Genomic DNA, 15,924 nt, shown 5'->3' on the forward strand with positions numbered 1-15,924 from the left:
GAACTGACTTGGAATGGTTCTTAAGAAATACTAAAATAGTTGTGACTTGAATTCCAGATATCTGCTTTTGTACAGCTTGGTCTTCACACCTTTCACAGTACAATAAACCTAACTAATAAAGCAGAGAAGTTGTGGGACAGCATACAGGGCCCTTTCATCTGCCCCATGATGTTTTTAAGCTCCTGGAAACTTACTTCATTCCACTTAGAACACAATTTGGGTCAGTCTTCAGACACTGAGGATGCTTTCAGACAGTACCCAGCAACCTACGTGCTGTCCTGAAGCAACAAAGGCAACATTGTTTTCCCCTTTCACCATTCCCGAGAGACCGGAGACCAACCATCTCCTTCTGTCTTCTGCCAGACTTCTGCAGTTGCTAAGAATTTTCTCTCTCGCCTGTAACCTCTGAGCAAAACAGCCAGTGGTACAGCTGCACTCACCACTGGCAGACCTACAATGTCTCTTCTGGTTTTTAGCACAAAGATAGGACACAATGACAGGGGAAGGGGCAGTTAAAATCCCAAGTGATTTTAAGATAGAATTTGAGTGACAGATGAAGGGTGGTACCCGCAAAATAATAAGCAGGATTTAGTAACTGTGAATGCCCTGTGTTCCTATTAATAATGTTACAGAAGGTCCACTGATGCTCAACAACCAGGCTGTCGAGACCTGACAAGCCCTACACACAAGGAAGTGTCATGGGAACACACAGTCCCATTCTTGGACACTTCAGCCCTGGCATATATACTAGCTAAGGCCAGTGAGTGACTTCCAGAGAAAAGTCAAAAGGTCTCTGGTGGTGTTGCCTTCTGGGAACTGAAGCTCTTTATATAGTGTACTAAGGTTGTTGTCCTGAAAAAAAAAGAGCTAACAAAATCAGCATGCTAAGTAAGCAGAAGGAAACTATGAGGAGATAGAAAAGCTTAAACCTTGTCCTTCAAAAAGAGTTTGTTTTCCTGTTTAAGTTGGTAGACAGCCTACCTCTTGTCTCAACACCAGCAGGTTCTCTTTTGTACAGTGAGTGCCCATGCTGACCTTTTCAGAGAGGATACAGCCAGAGAAAGAGGGCAGCTCTCACTCTGGTTCAGTAAATTCACCACTAGGTTATCATCCATGCTGATTGCTGATTTCTCTCCTGCTTTTCTCTTTTCCACTTTTTTTTATTTTCACTTTTTCTATTACTTTTCTAATACTTTTCTCTTCTTCCACTTGGCCCAATGAGTACCTGCTGACTGGCACATCCACAGGGGCATCTTCAAGAGCAAGAGTGCTTTCAACCACATAAATTATTTGAGATTAGAGCCTGTAAGACAGACAGGTTCCCCTCACTCAAAAACAATAAACCTCATTTCATACGTGCTGTGTGGGTGCTCTCACCATTGAACCGCGGAGAATCACCAGCGTTGTTCTTACTGAGCTTTGCATGGTGCCTGATCTGGAAGGTGTGCTCTGAAAATGCATGTCAGGTCAGGCCTGGCAAGCAGGGGGTAACCTTTTGTTTGCAAATCCCAAAAGAGCTTAGATGTGATTTTAGGTGCTTGGAGGCTCACACTGTTAAGACCTTGGCAAGTTCTGGACTGATATTTAGGAATTTTTCTGGCAAGGAAATAGACACCTCTGGGCATATGCAGCAGCTCAATGGGAATGCAAATGGTGGTGCTGAGAAGTACAGTGGCAGGTAAGTAGTGTTAGGTGAGTAAACTTTTTTGTGAATCTAGTCCAAATCCACTGCTTGTAAATAAGGATAATATCTGAAATGGTGGAATGGTGATCTGAAGGAGGTGCGGACTTGAAAAGGAGGAGGCTAATAAAACCAGGAGAGATCTAATGGAAGAGAAAAATTCCATTTCATGAGCTCATCCAGTGAGGATTGTGTAGCAATATTTAATCCTCTGTTAAAAATCAGACCTTCTGCACTTGTAGCTTACCTTGAGTTACAGAGAAGGGTGGCTAGAACGTGACTGGCAGGATTGATCATGTCCTGAGGGTGGGCTGAAACCTTACACTGTGTTTATGTAGAAACACAAGTGTTTCTTTGCCTCCCTCCAACCTTGATGCATAGAATTGCTTTGAGTTGCCAGCAGGCTAATTAAGCTGGTCTGTGTCTTTCTTGTGGTAAGAGCATTTCTAGCTGTTTTAAGCGAAAATATTTTATTTTGGAGACAATTGCCTTATGTTTCAGATTTGGGGTTATCCAACAGGATTTTGGGTAGGAAAAAGGCAGCCTCCTGCAGCACAATGCCTGTTTGAGTGCCAGAAGCGATGCCTCCCACACTCGTTTGGCACAGGGCATGCGGATGGACATTTGCAGCCACAGTACTTCAAGGGAGCTCAGCCCTATTTGCCTCATCTCTCATGGCATCGTAGATGCTGCTCTGCTAATACCCGGTGTGCTACCACAGCCTGGCTGCCCCAAGAGCACATTGTGTGGCTGCAGCCCACCTTCCCTCCACCTGCCTTGCTGAGGCTTAGGACAGTCAAGCTGGGCACCCTTCTCAAAGGTCCTCTGAGGTCTGGTCTATGCAGCCAGCATCTGTTTTAAGTCCCGTGGTAGGAATGTTACTCTTTATACTCAGAGTTAGCTAAATCCAGGCAAAATACGTTATCTTATCCATTACTAAAAGCTGAGCTGCTGTTGTTGTTGTTACCAAAACATGTTTTTCTTCTTGGCCTGTCTTTTCTTTTGTGTGGCATCTACATTTTGGAGAAGATCTTTTAGCATGTAAATGCATCTAACCTCAACAGTATGGTTCATGTTGGATGCAGTATGTTTGCGCAGTAGTGTTCTGGAAGAAAGCAGATTTTCCCTATGATGTACAGATCAATTCACCTTAACCCCCAAAATGGGTGTTATTGTTGTTGCTTTTCTCTGCACACTCTAGTAGAAACACAGGGGAAGAGCAGACATGAAACAGATTTTTCCAAACAAACTCCAGACAGAACAATAGATGAAACGAGTCTCTTCAAGGTTTCTGTGTCATCAAATATTATTGTTGACACCCTGAATGTAGCAATAGTTGTTACGCTAATTAAAGTGGGGTAGTTCTAGAAATAGGAACTGTGAAAAGACTGTGTCTGGAAGGTACTAATAACCTTTTGATACCTGTATTTTTGCCATTCCTTATTATTATAATGAGCACGTTAATATGGAGGGGAGAAATCATCTGTGTCCTTAATAAAGAACGAAGCAGCACAGTTGTTATCATCTTGAGTATCATATTCATTTAAAATCAAGTAGGCAACTCAAAGGTTAAGTGGTTTAATGTTCCTGAACTGTACAATTGAAGCACTATAGTCCAGGTTATTGTTAGCAATTATTCAAAGTGCTTGGGGATTTTTATTAATATTAGAAACTTCATTTTCCAGAAGAAAGTCCCCCACAACTTCAGCCGGCACTGCAGTGTGACCATTTAACAGACAGACAATTTTGCATAAAGTGCATCACGAGGTGTTGCCATAACGTAATTTGGTCCCAGCTATTTATATGCTGTTAGATAACCATCCTCAAACAAACTTCAACCTCTCCTAAGTTTGCATGCCACATAACTTTCCAGTGAGAATCACAAAGCTTAAGAAGATCTGGCTTTAGAAGTTAATGTGATATTCTGCATACAACATGAGGAACATACCATTTATTTGCAGCTTTTCCAAGCAAAAGTAACAGACGGGCTTTACTAAAACAGATAGATCAGTAGACTGGTCGGACTGCATGGTATAAACCATTCAGCACAGGATTAATATTACGGTGAAGAAATACTGAAGGAAATAGCTAAACAGAGGGAAGAGAGCAAGCTTGAAGAGGAATTACAGATAGTTTAGGAGTGTATTAAGTGCAAAGCTGAACTCCATGTCTTAAGCACAGGCAACCATAAAAGTTAATGGATATTGATTGCTAATTGATTGCAACATAGCATCCAAAATTAACTTTTAAAAATCGCGTCCCTATAGTAAATGGTGGAGGTGGCCCATATGATGAAATAGATGTGTATGGGCCTGAATCAGCCCAAGGGACTGAGAACACTTTTGCAGGAGCACTGCATAATGTAAAAAATGTTAGCAATAGGACAAGGGGGCATGGGCTTAAACTCTGCCAGGGGAAATTTAGGCTGGGTATTAGAAAGAAATTCTTTACAGAGAGAGTGGTCAGGCATTGGAATGACCTGCCCGAGGAGGTGGTGGACTCGCTGTCCCTGGAGGTTTTTAAACTGAGACTGGACATGGCACTTAGTGCCATGATCTAGTAAATGGACTGAAGTTGGACCAAGGGCTGGACTTGATCTCTGAGGTCTTTTCCAACCCGGTCGATTCTGTGATTCTGTGTGATTCTGTGAAATGCACTAAAAGAGAAGTGACCATTTACTGAAAGGCAAAGATTCTCTCGCCTCCTTTTTACACCTTCAGTCCCTCCAGGATATTCTAGAAGCCACGAAACTGCTGGGTGTTTTGTATTACTTCTCTTCCACTTGATCAGTCACAGCTGTGTTGTCTTCCTTTGGTCCCTTAATAGAGGCTTATTGGCAAATGCATGTACTACAGGATGGGTGTTCCCAGCCAGGTTCTTAAACTCCCAGCCTGGTTCTTAAACTCCCAGCCTTCTACCCTAGCAGCTCATTTACAGCCTGATGCCTACAAATCAAGGCCTTTCAGTTGTGATTGTTTAATCTGCTAACACGATTTATGAAAGTCACAGCTCCGACTGTTTGAACTGCTTCAGTCTGTCTCAGCTGTATCTGAGCTAGCTGAGTTTCTCTCTCAATTCTAACAAAACCCAACCAGAGGGTGAATTCATTCTTGTTTAGGGATCCTCCCACAGCACAGTAAGACCACTAAGCCAAGCTGCATGGACATAGTTTCTTTGTCTTTACTGATATGCACATCATTCCAATTTCACTTTATTAGCTCATAATTTTGAAGTTTCTTTAACCTTTGCTGTGATACATACATACATTTTTAAAGCAGTATTTTCATAGCAGTATCCAACAGTCTTTCCAGATACTTTCAAACTCTTGTAAAATAAGAAGTCACCAGTATCTCCTTGCACATTGTGCCCCATATGGAGAAAAAACAAGCTTCATGACATAATTTACTGGTCAAAAAATCAAGGGTTTGAATGAACTGAGACAGAAATTTATCTATCTCCACAGTACAGTTTCCTCAGCAGCAGCATGTTGCACCTCAGAATCAGCAGTTGAAGCCCCCTTGCTATCACACAAGGAAGGACACTATCTGATGTGGCTGACATGTAGTTCCTTCAGGATGGATAAAATACGGTGCAAAGGAGAAAATGGTGCAGAGCTGAGCAGTGGAATGACCGGCATCACCTTTACCAACATTGTCCCTGATTTGCAGCTGTGCAGATGCTCCAGTGATTAACTCGTATAGGAAGCCCTTAAAATGAGCACCTGACCTGTGTGCAGAAGTAACCTAGAAAGCAGGGTGGCTCCCCAGGCTCTGACCATCTCATGCAAAAAGCTCCTTCAGGGCCCTGGCATTGATTTTGCTGAGGGTGAGAGTCAGAGGTGCTGAGACTCAGCCGTACCGCGCTGAGTAACACTGGCCCATGGTGATGGGGACCGTGGTGGGGACACCTTCCTGATTCAGTCAGTGTCACAAATTACCAGCATTTAAAAAACAAACAAATAAAACAAAACAAAAACAACAACACAAAAACCTGAAGGAGAAAATAACCATCTGTGCTCCTCTAACTAGCCGGTTCCCCTGACCTCTGGCATGATCCCATCCTTGTCTGATTGACTCATAACCAGTTCTGCTTCATCCAAGCCACAGCTGCGTCAAGGCACAGTGAGAGCAAATCAACCCTACCAACTTCATCTGTGTTTCATGACAGTTTAATCACTGAAGACTGTCTCTGTGTTGAAATATCTACCCTTGGGGTTTTGTATAGTAGGATTATATGAAGACAAACGGAACCAAGAAGTAAAAAAGGCACTTGGCCTTATCCAAACCCTTTGGATTCAATACAAAAACACCTCTCCTGTTGCCTCTGTAGCAAACGTGCATACTTGTTGTAGGCCCTCCACCTTGTGCAGTCATAGTGGCTTACAGTTCAGCTGAAACGGCTGCATTTTACATTCTTCTTTTCATTGACGACAGTGGTGATGTAAGTATAGAGGATGCAGCCTAGAAAAACAGTCAGTCTCACAGTCCGCGTCAGCTGAAATGAAGAAAAGGTACCGGACAGTGTGAACCGATAGTAAATACATTATGCCCTGGGCCAGACTCACTCAGTTGGCAATCAAGAATGAGTACTGAAGTATTCAGAGTTAGACTGTTCGTAACCAGGCTGAGTGGGAGCAGGGTCAGAGGAACAATCCCACCAGTGCCTGTTTCAGGTTATAACTCTGAATGCACAGTGCCGTATTTTCCTCCATATCATGTACCATACCGTCTGATAGTATATGGCTGATGTGACTCAAGTTGCTGTGTTGAAATTAAAAAAAAATAAAGCAAAGTGGAGAGATAATAGAATTAAGTACTAAGTGCTCCTAATGTGGGAACAGAGCACTTTCACCCTTCACTGGAACAGGCAGCCAGAGATCTTTGTTCACCCTTTTTGTTAAAAATGTCTAATCAAACCAATATTATTAATGTGTAAAAAAAAAATTATCCAGTACACAAGTAACACTGCTACAAGGAAAACACTATTTTCAATGATGCTACAAAAATTATAGGTGGTTGCACCTACCAAAGTTATTTTAGCAGAGCTATGTTTTTACCACTGGAACTAAGCCATGTTTTCATAGTCAAATGATAGGCCTTTTCTAAGGTCGTGCCCAACAAGTACAAAGCCCACTAAGTGCTTTATTGAAAAGGCTAAATGGAATTCACACTCTCAGGCAATCATTTTATTATGATCAGTACGAGTATTCACAATGTAGTTTTTTAAATCTTGGAAATAAAGCAGGCCAGTATCTAAGAGCAATCATATTATGTGTCACATTGAAAAGCTTGTGATTTCTGGCTTTCAATTCCAACATATAGCATACCATACAATGAAATTAACATTTGTTACCTTACTCTGGCCTTTCAATCACACCCTTCCAGCTCACAGTTTTGCAGGAAAAAAAAGCACTTAAAAATAATAGAAATCAAGATTTCACTTTTTCACACTGAGACCTAGCAACACTCATTTAACATTATGCATTAGGTAAGTGGTATGGAGCCTTTGCAGAAGGGATGGCAAAATGCTAGTGCATGGACTTAGGATCCTTCAGAATTCACTGGGTGTTTGGATTTTAGCACCTTGTTTAGGTAAATCTAGACCAAAATGTGGTGCATGGGTTAGTGAACCAGACTTCGGTTATTCACCACAAATTGATTCTGTTAGTGTTAACCTAATTAATAGATAACCCATGAAGACATATTTTTAGGCGGTGCTAGACAGGGTCTCTGCTCTGCCTCTCAGCCTCTAGCTGTCCCGAGGGTCTGTCTGCAGGAGATGGCTTTCAAGCCATTGCAATGAACAGCTACCAACACCCTCCATGAGTTTGTCTAAACATTTTCTGACTCACTAGTAGCTAGGCACTCACTAGGCAGCCTGGGCGATGTGTTCCCCAGCATAGCCACACAGGTATGATAAAGGACAGGGCTGTCAGCAGGCTGGTATGTTCACATGGTCTTGCAGGGTTGTCTAGCTTGACTTCGGTAAGGCTTTTGTCACTTCCATGCATGGCATTCTTGTAAGAACCTATGGAGAAATACCAAAGGGCAGGTGCATAACTGACTGTGTACTATGCCCAGAGAAGAGTTTCATGTTTCAACACTAAAGTCAAAAGATGTCTCAGATACATGCCTTCACTCTTGCTGGGTTCTGTCCTTAACACACTCTGCTATTTTTTTTTCCCCTTTAGTGAGCTGGATGATGAAATAGAAAGTATGCTTACTACAGCTACAGATTATATGACACTGCAGAGATTGCTAGCAGGTTGGAGGACAGGCTTGAACTCAAACTAATCTGAGCAAGCTGAAGAAATAGGCTAGGAATAAAAAAAGACAAATTTAATAAAGACATGTGCAAAGTGCTAAATTTAGGTAGCAATACTCAAGCAAAAGCGCGAGATGGAGAAAAACAAGTTAGGGAACAGTTGTGCAGAAAAGAAGCTAAGCATTATAATAGATGACAGGCTGAGAATTAGTCAACCTTGTCATGCTGTTGCAGAGAAGTCAAACTTCATGCTGGGAGTTTGGAGTACGTTCCTACATGAGGGCACAGCTTGCTGAGCATCAGCAGTCATCCACAAAGCTTTAGTGCAGCTTCAGCTGCAAGGATAACATCTTCAAGTACATACAACGCCATTTCCAAGCAAAGAAACACCTGACTTCTGTTTCTGTTGTGTCAAGAAGCAGCAACATATTTTAATTGTACCCAGACAGACTCAGCCTAAGCACTTTAGGAATAACCTTCCTGACACCACAGATAGTGAAATGCTGAGGTTCACTGTCTGCCAAAGCAGTGAAGTACTTGTTGCTATAAATCTCATGAACCAATTGGGCAAACCTGCCTAAAGACAGCATGGATATGGTGAGTTGGCCTTCCAAGTCCCTTTCAGCCTTTACTTTTGATTAGCTTGGATGTGGCATCATGTTCGTGGAGACTAACTTGACACAGTCTCTTTGCAGAGCAGTTTCGTGGACTATCTTGGAAAAGCAGCTCCAACAAACAGGCACCAGGATTATTCCCAGTAAATCTAAAAGGGACAAAAAGCATCTCTGAGAGACAGGAGTCTTGCCATTCAGAGGGGCTCCTGGTTTGGTTCATTTTTCAATCTTAGATCATCACTGGAATCAAAGGCCAGCTTTTTAAAGGGTTTTTGTGCTATCACAAATGAGCAAAACCCCTTTGCTTTCGGTTTTGGTGGGTTTTGTTTTGGTTTTGGTTTTTTTTAACACCGTAAATCACCTATCCTGGTTCCACAGTCCACAGCCTTAAATCATGTTGCACATATCAGTGACATCTTCAGATGAAAATTTTTATTATGTAATGACTCAAAATTATATGATAGCAATTGTACTTGTTTACATTAGTACATGCCATGGAAAGCGGGGAGGGGCATAATTTGTAGTGTGTCCATTATTATTTATACAAATCTCAGGTTTCACAGCTAGGAAGTATGGAGTTTATATAGAAAAATGGTAATGAGCCATCACTAAAAGATTAAAACATAGGTCCATAGTCCCTGGCACTCTGCATTAAGTGCCAATAGCACATTAAGTTTGACCCAGGAGGGCAAAGGTGGGGTCTGCTTTCTCAAGAGGGCTTATGATTTTAAAAGAATTTCACCATCTCAAAAGAATCTTTTCAGTTAGATATGCCATTTTTCATTCTCGTGCACACACAGATCAAGGGAAGGCCGTGAGTCCATGGCTCACAAAGCATTTTTTAAAAACTTCTTAATCTCCTTTTCTTTGGGAAATGCTAAGGTCTGCTCTCCTTCACTTTGCCTTCTTTTATGTATTTATGAACCCAAAGCCTGGGTTCTTTAGAAAAGGGGAAAAATGTTTGAAGTTAATTTTAGATATAGAATCAAACCCTGACCACAAAAATGCTTTCAAAGGGTCACAGCACTGTCTGGATATTAAGCTGTCCTGACATTTGCTAATATTGGGGATAAGGCAAATTCTTTTCACCTTGATGTGAGATATTAAACTTACTCAGGTTTAATGGGTTAAAAATCATATCCTACAAAATTAAACTTAGGGAGAACATTTTCCTTTGTTATTCTCCACATTTCTACACCCAAATCTTCCAAGGGTGCCTCTGAACCTGTATTCACCACAAGTACGGCTTTGCAGTTGCAGGGTTACAGGTAGACATCATGGAGGTGGTTTTATCACTGTATGCTGTAATCTTTTCCCAAGCGGTTACCCAGCCACCAGACCCATTGCAGCCTGGGCTGTGTTTTCGCACTAACCTCACCCTGTTGTTGTGCTCTCCTCATGGCTGTGACCACCAGCAACATTTGGGTTGTGCTGGAGCAATGACAGCACGTTTGCCGTGGCACTGCCAGCTGGAGACCTGGATGCAACCAGGGGTGGTTTGGTCCCCTGAGGATTTTTTTTTAGCTGGTTAGGAGTAAAAACATAACCACAACTGAAATAAGGCAGGCTAAGAGGATGCTTCAAGTAGGAAGAATGCCAAAAGCAAAACCAGGGGCAGAGGGGGATGTCTGAGCCCTTGCAGCCACCAGCACAGGAGTGCCTTGGCCTTGGAGGAAGGGCAGGTGAGAGAAGGAAAGGGACCCTCCTACCTGGCCAATTCTGCATAAAAACACAGAGGATTCACTCTTAAAGACTGTACAAGGAGGCAAAGCAATTACAATATTTTTGGTACAGAAAGATAAAAATATGTTGTATGAATATTTTATATGTGCTCTAGGATCAAAATAGGCCAGTCTATGGCTAGTATATGCCAGTGCACTATGGCAATGCTTCAAACAGAAAACTCTCTGCTTCTGATGGCCACGAAATTCCAAACTGAAAGTAGGGAATTTTTTTTTTCTCCTTTCTACTGTTATTTCTTAAGTCCTGTCTCAGGTAACACGTAAGTGTGGGTATCTGTACATGTGTATATAAGAAATTTCACTCTAAAAGGGAGTTATCTGCAAATGCATTGATGTCTTTTCATTCCAGAGTACAAATGCCTCTGCAGAACCAGACAACCAAAATTGCTAGTTGCTTCTCTAAAGCTTGATCACTATTACTTAATAAAAACTATCTAAGTTATGCCTTCAAAAGATTCACACTGTCTTCTTCTTAATGTATTTTTCACCATTTCAATGTCCATCTTTTCGGGACATCCTTAGTAGGCTCAGCCGTGACGCTACCAAACATTAAAGTCATATTTCTCACCACAGTTTAGAGAGAAGAATGTTTAGTCTTACATGACAGACCTTAAAGGCTACATGAAAAATGGCCCCAAAAATTGGTCTTTTGGTAAAGTACAAGTTTTAGAAACAAAAATTGAATACAGTTACAATGAAAGTGCAATTGTTCAACTCTGGCATTTCTCTGAGTTCAGTGAACACACGGAAAGCGCTGAAACCCAGAGCATCAGCTTGCCAGAAGTGAAGCGTGTCTGGTCCTACCTGTGCCCAGAGTCCCCTGCTCACCTTCTCTTGGGAGTGCCAGTCCAGAGGTGTTTCCCTAAAACTCTCCTTTCTGCCTTCAAGTCACCCACTCTGACTCAGCTGACGCAGCAGAGGGAAGGCAGGTTTCTGGCCTGGCTTGCTCTCTCTTATAAAGAAGGAAAACCTCTCAAAGCTCTCTTAAATAATGTTCGTAAGCTTCCAAAAATCCTCCTTGTGTTTTCCTACTGAACAAGCAGCTTTTAAAAATCAAGGTTAACCACTGCTCTGTTCCCTCACAGCTCCCCACTTGTTCCCAGTCAGCAACTCCCCTCTGGCTGGGTACACCCATGCTTGCCCAGAGCCACACCATGGCATCTCCTCCAAAGATAATGTTCAGAATATTTTACCCTAAATGTGTAATTTATAGAAGGCTTTTAGATTCCCTGGTTAGGCTCCCACAAGGTTAAAAGGGTATTTGGTTGAAGAACAAAGTGGAAAAGGACATACAAGTTGGCCCAGACCGCTGGAGACTGGGGAGCTCTTGGCATGTTCCCAATGCCAAGAGTCTCCCACATGAATGGACCTTCCTCCTGGGACTGCTCAGGCATTCTATGAATGATGCAATAAAAAAAAATAAATCACCATTTAAATGCGACCAGTGGGCAAGAGTGATAGTGCCATGGCAAGGTGGGAGTATTGACACCTACGTTGGGGTGAGAAATGCCACATGGTGCGTCAGTGTCCGTGTGGAGGAGGGCTGTGGTTTCTGAAGCTTCAGGTGGGCACCCAAAGGTATGACTTATGTTAGGAATGCCTTTGTTATGTTGTGATTTGGTTGCCTTCAGCATGGAAACCCTTGTTATTGTGGTTCTGTATTTTCATTTTAAGGCATATTAAATCCTTTTATTTTAAAGATCTATCAGATATATGGTAAAGCAAGCCTTTGAGCATGCTGGTAATGCATGCTTTAGGTTACTTTATCTCTGGGAATGGGCCAAAGTGGTTTCTGTCTATGTGCATGTGCCTGTGTAATTAGCCCACAAATTCAGACGCAAATAAGACTAACTAGGCAATGAATGTAAATAATCAGGGCCATGATACACATCACTCTCAAAATGTGAGAAGGGAAGGGAAGCAGAGCAGAAAAGAAGGACCAATTTCCATGCACAAGGAAGTGCCTAGGAGAGTAAAGCCAATGGCAGAGCGTAGCTAGCAGTGGAGAAGGGGCGGCACAGTTTGCAGAGGTTTCTGCTTTGGAAGCAGCTTGCTGCCATTGACGATCTAGCAGGGAGAGTGGCTGCTCCAGCCCTACACCTCCTGTTCCAGGCTCATCAACCAAGAGCTCAGGAAAAGCCAAGTTCAGATCACCTGCTGCTAGAGAAGATTTTTATGTCCCACCTGTTTGGTCTGCACAGGTGAGAGTCTGGGGCCACACGCAGGCATGTGGCCTCCCCTCCCAAGTATTCCGGGGACAACCTCACCACACAGGCTGAGCTTCAGGGCTTGTGCCTTGGGTAGTGCCTGCAACACATGGACATGCCTTCCTGCAGCCGGCCAGCCCTGTGCAGGCAGAGAAGCCTCCAGGGACCTCCACCCAACATTTTTTTCCTTCCCTGAAATGTGACACAGCCGTGGCTGCAGGTGGAGGGAGAAGATTTGTGTAAACAGGTCTTCAGCCTTCCTTCCCTTGTGTCACCTAGTGTGAACCAGGACACACTATGGTGGTGCAGACTCCCACTGCCTGTGGTAGTCCCGGCTACTATCACTGGAGTTGTACCAGTGTTAGTAATGTTGGAAAAATTGAAGGGGGAAGCATGGAGGGCAGTCTCCAAGATACTTTCTACGCATGCCTTCCCACAACGAGGTGGTGGTTTCACAATATTGAATGGTCTGTTTCTCGTCTACCATGCTAGTGAGGTCAGAGGAGCTGTAGGCAGCCACTGCTGGCACACCCGGGCAATGTCACATGCTGCCAGGAGATCCAAGGGAATGGAAACATAAGGAAACATGGTGCTATTGGAGAGACCTATGGCTGTAATATTTATTAGCATAATTTGTGAAGCGGACACCACCCGCTGCAAGACACAAAATAAAACAGATATGTGTGGAAACTGTAAATCTATTTGAGGATAATTGGTGTAAAGCCTTGCTAAGTTTTATCTCAAAGGACAAATATCACAGAAATTTAGAACTTCTTTTATTACTGTCCCTAGCCCATCTCTTCTTCAGAGAGCAGGCTGGAGCTCACCAGGCAAAGGACATCCTGTGTGTTCCCCAGCTGCTTCTAACTCCACTATTTTTATCCCTTCCACCTTGATTTGCATCAGGACGTATTGCTTCTTCTTGGATCCCAACAGGAAAGGCACAGACACTCTCAAAATAGATAAATATTTATTAATACAGTCATAGGTGGGATGACAGGGATTTACAAAACCCTATCTGATGCCGGGCAGCCCATGATGGTGAGATGGGCTCTGGTGAGAGTGCACAACTCCACATTCCTGTGTGCTTTGACAGTGCCCAGTTCATTGCACAGGATCACTTGTCTCTCACGAGAAGAGAGGGTGAGTCCCTGACCAGCTGGGTGAATCCCTGACCAAGATATTTTTCGACATACCCACGTTTCCACAGCAGGCTCTTTCCTGGCATCAAGAATGCCAAAGAAGTCGTGATGTGGCCACCCTGTCCTGCTGACTGGAGAAGGTCCTGACATAGTCTTTCTGTGTCTGATCTCTCCATTATCTCCCTCTGTGAGGTGGGCCACAGCCCCGTGTCACACTGGGTAGCAGGGGATACTGTGAGCCCGGCAGATGCTGTCGAAGGATGGGGCAGTGTGTTGCCCATGGGCTATTCAAAGGATGCTTCAGCCCTAGCAGGTGCAGTGAGAATGGTGCTGAAATCCTTTTGCATCTTTTGGTCTGTAACAACCTGGCTGCACACCATTTTTCTGTAAAAGAATTAATCGATGGGAACACTGAAAAACAAGCCAGATTTTGAAACACAACCAGTTCTGGGCTTTGAAACAAGATCTGTTTAATCAGTAGTTCTCAATTGCAATTACATTGATGACCTTTGGTTTCTGAGGTTTACACTCAGATGTAGTTTTGCTTGGAAACATCACTGACAGCAAAATGGACATCTCTGGGTAATTCCTGAAAGGAAGAGAATTACTTGTTTTCCTTCTAATGAACACCTTCAAGCTTCAACACTGAAAGGGAAGGCAGACTGGAAAAAAAGAAATTAGTTGTGCCAAGTGTCCCACTCTCTCCTTTTGCCCCTGCTCTCTCCAACTTTTGCACTCCTCAAAGAACAGGCAAGCATATTCCACCAAACTTTTCCACAGTAACTGCTTGCTTCAGGAAAGAATCATAGTTTGAAGCAGTCACTGCACTTGAGGCAAAGGTTTTCAGCTGAAAGCACAAAGGAGCAGAGGGACACTCTATTCCTGCATGCTAACATAGGTGTATGTGTATAAAAGAAAGTGACATAGAAAAAATGCCACTGGAGCACAGGAAATGCTTTTCAGCATCTGCAACTGTTTGGTACTGACTGGAGATGCAGGCAGAATTTATCTCCATTTGCAGAGGTCTCTTCACCTCAGAAATTACTGATCCTTCTTTTCATGCTCAGCCACAGGACATATATACTCTATCTGCTTCAGAAGGGGGTCAGGTCATGTGCTAGAGCCATTTGGAACATCACAGGTATGCAAGCCCCCACCTACAGTCTGTGCTGCAATACTATTCAGTATTACCTGTCACCACACCTCCTTTCCACTGCTCAGCTATGTATACATTCATTTGTGAAGCATGATGTGGGATGTGGATTTGTATCCTGAGACAAACATGTTGAAAGACTCCACGTGTACTTATCATCTCCTTCACTAATCCTGGTTAGCAAGGAAACAGTTTGATTCCCAATATGACCCAACAAGGAAGCGAGTAATGTGATTCCCAACATGGCCAGCACTGCCAAGCTATGCTGGGGCAGCACTTCTGAGCACTTGTTTGCAGAGCCTTGTGCAGTGTTGAGGAGCCCAGGCAGGGCAGGGGAGCATGAGCCAGTGACTCCACGTGTGTGGTGTGACTGGATGTGCTGCACGCCTGATGGTGACTCACCTGCATGCATGCGATGGACGGATAGTGCACCCCAGTGTGTCTGGCAGCAGGGAACAGGAGCTGCTGGCCAGGGAGGATCTCTTGTGAGTCGGTATCTGGATCCATCACCATGGGCTCCTGCCTCAACACATCACTGACTGCCAATACAAAAGTATCTTGCCATCTTTTCCCACTGTCCACTGTCCTGCTACCATGCAACTTAGTAGTGGTTACTAGGTCAAGGATTCACCCTGGCTAATTTATGGACACACAAGTTTTATCTTAGGTTGTTAGGTTATTACAGGTGTTACTAGCTTCACTGACTATAGATTATTTGAAAAGCTTTACAGGTGGTGGTACCTGAATAATTGTCATTTGATCATTTTAAATGCTACACATAATCAAGTCTTAATTTCATGATGATGATAGAGATACTTTATTGTTCAGTGCATTATAATTTAAGTAACAACAAAATTTCAGCTACCCACCTTCTAAATACCTCTGAAGTAGAAATATTGACAGAAAGCTAACTATTCTCAAATGCCACAATTTTACCCAAAGTATCTCTGTACAGTTTACGCTTAATTTCACAGCTGCAAATTGATTTCAAATCAATGATCTGATTCTTTTTTCTGGCTGTGTTTGCAGTAGCCATATGAACTAGTGACTAAAGGAGATAAAGACACATTCATGAAATTTTACGAGTCCCCAGTGAGAATTCATCTCAAATGCTGTGTACC

The sequence above is a fragment of the Columba livia genome, chromosome 2 (assembly GCF_036013475.1).
Source record: "Columba livia isolate bColLiv1 breed racing homer chromosome 2, bColLiv1.pat.W.v2, whole genome shotgun sequence".
Classification (NCBI taxonomy): Eukaryota; Metazoa; Chordata; class Aves; order Columbiformes; family Columbidae; genus Columba; species Columba livia.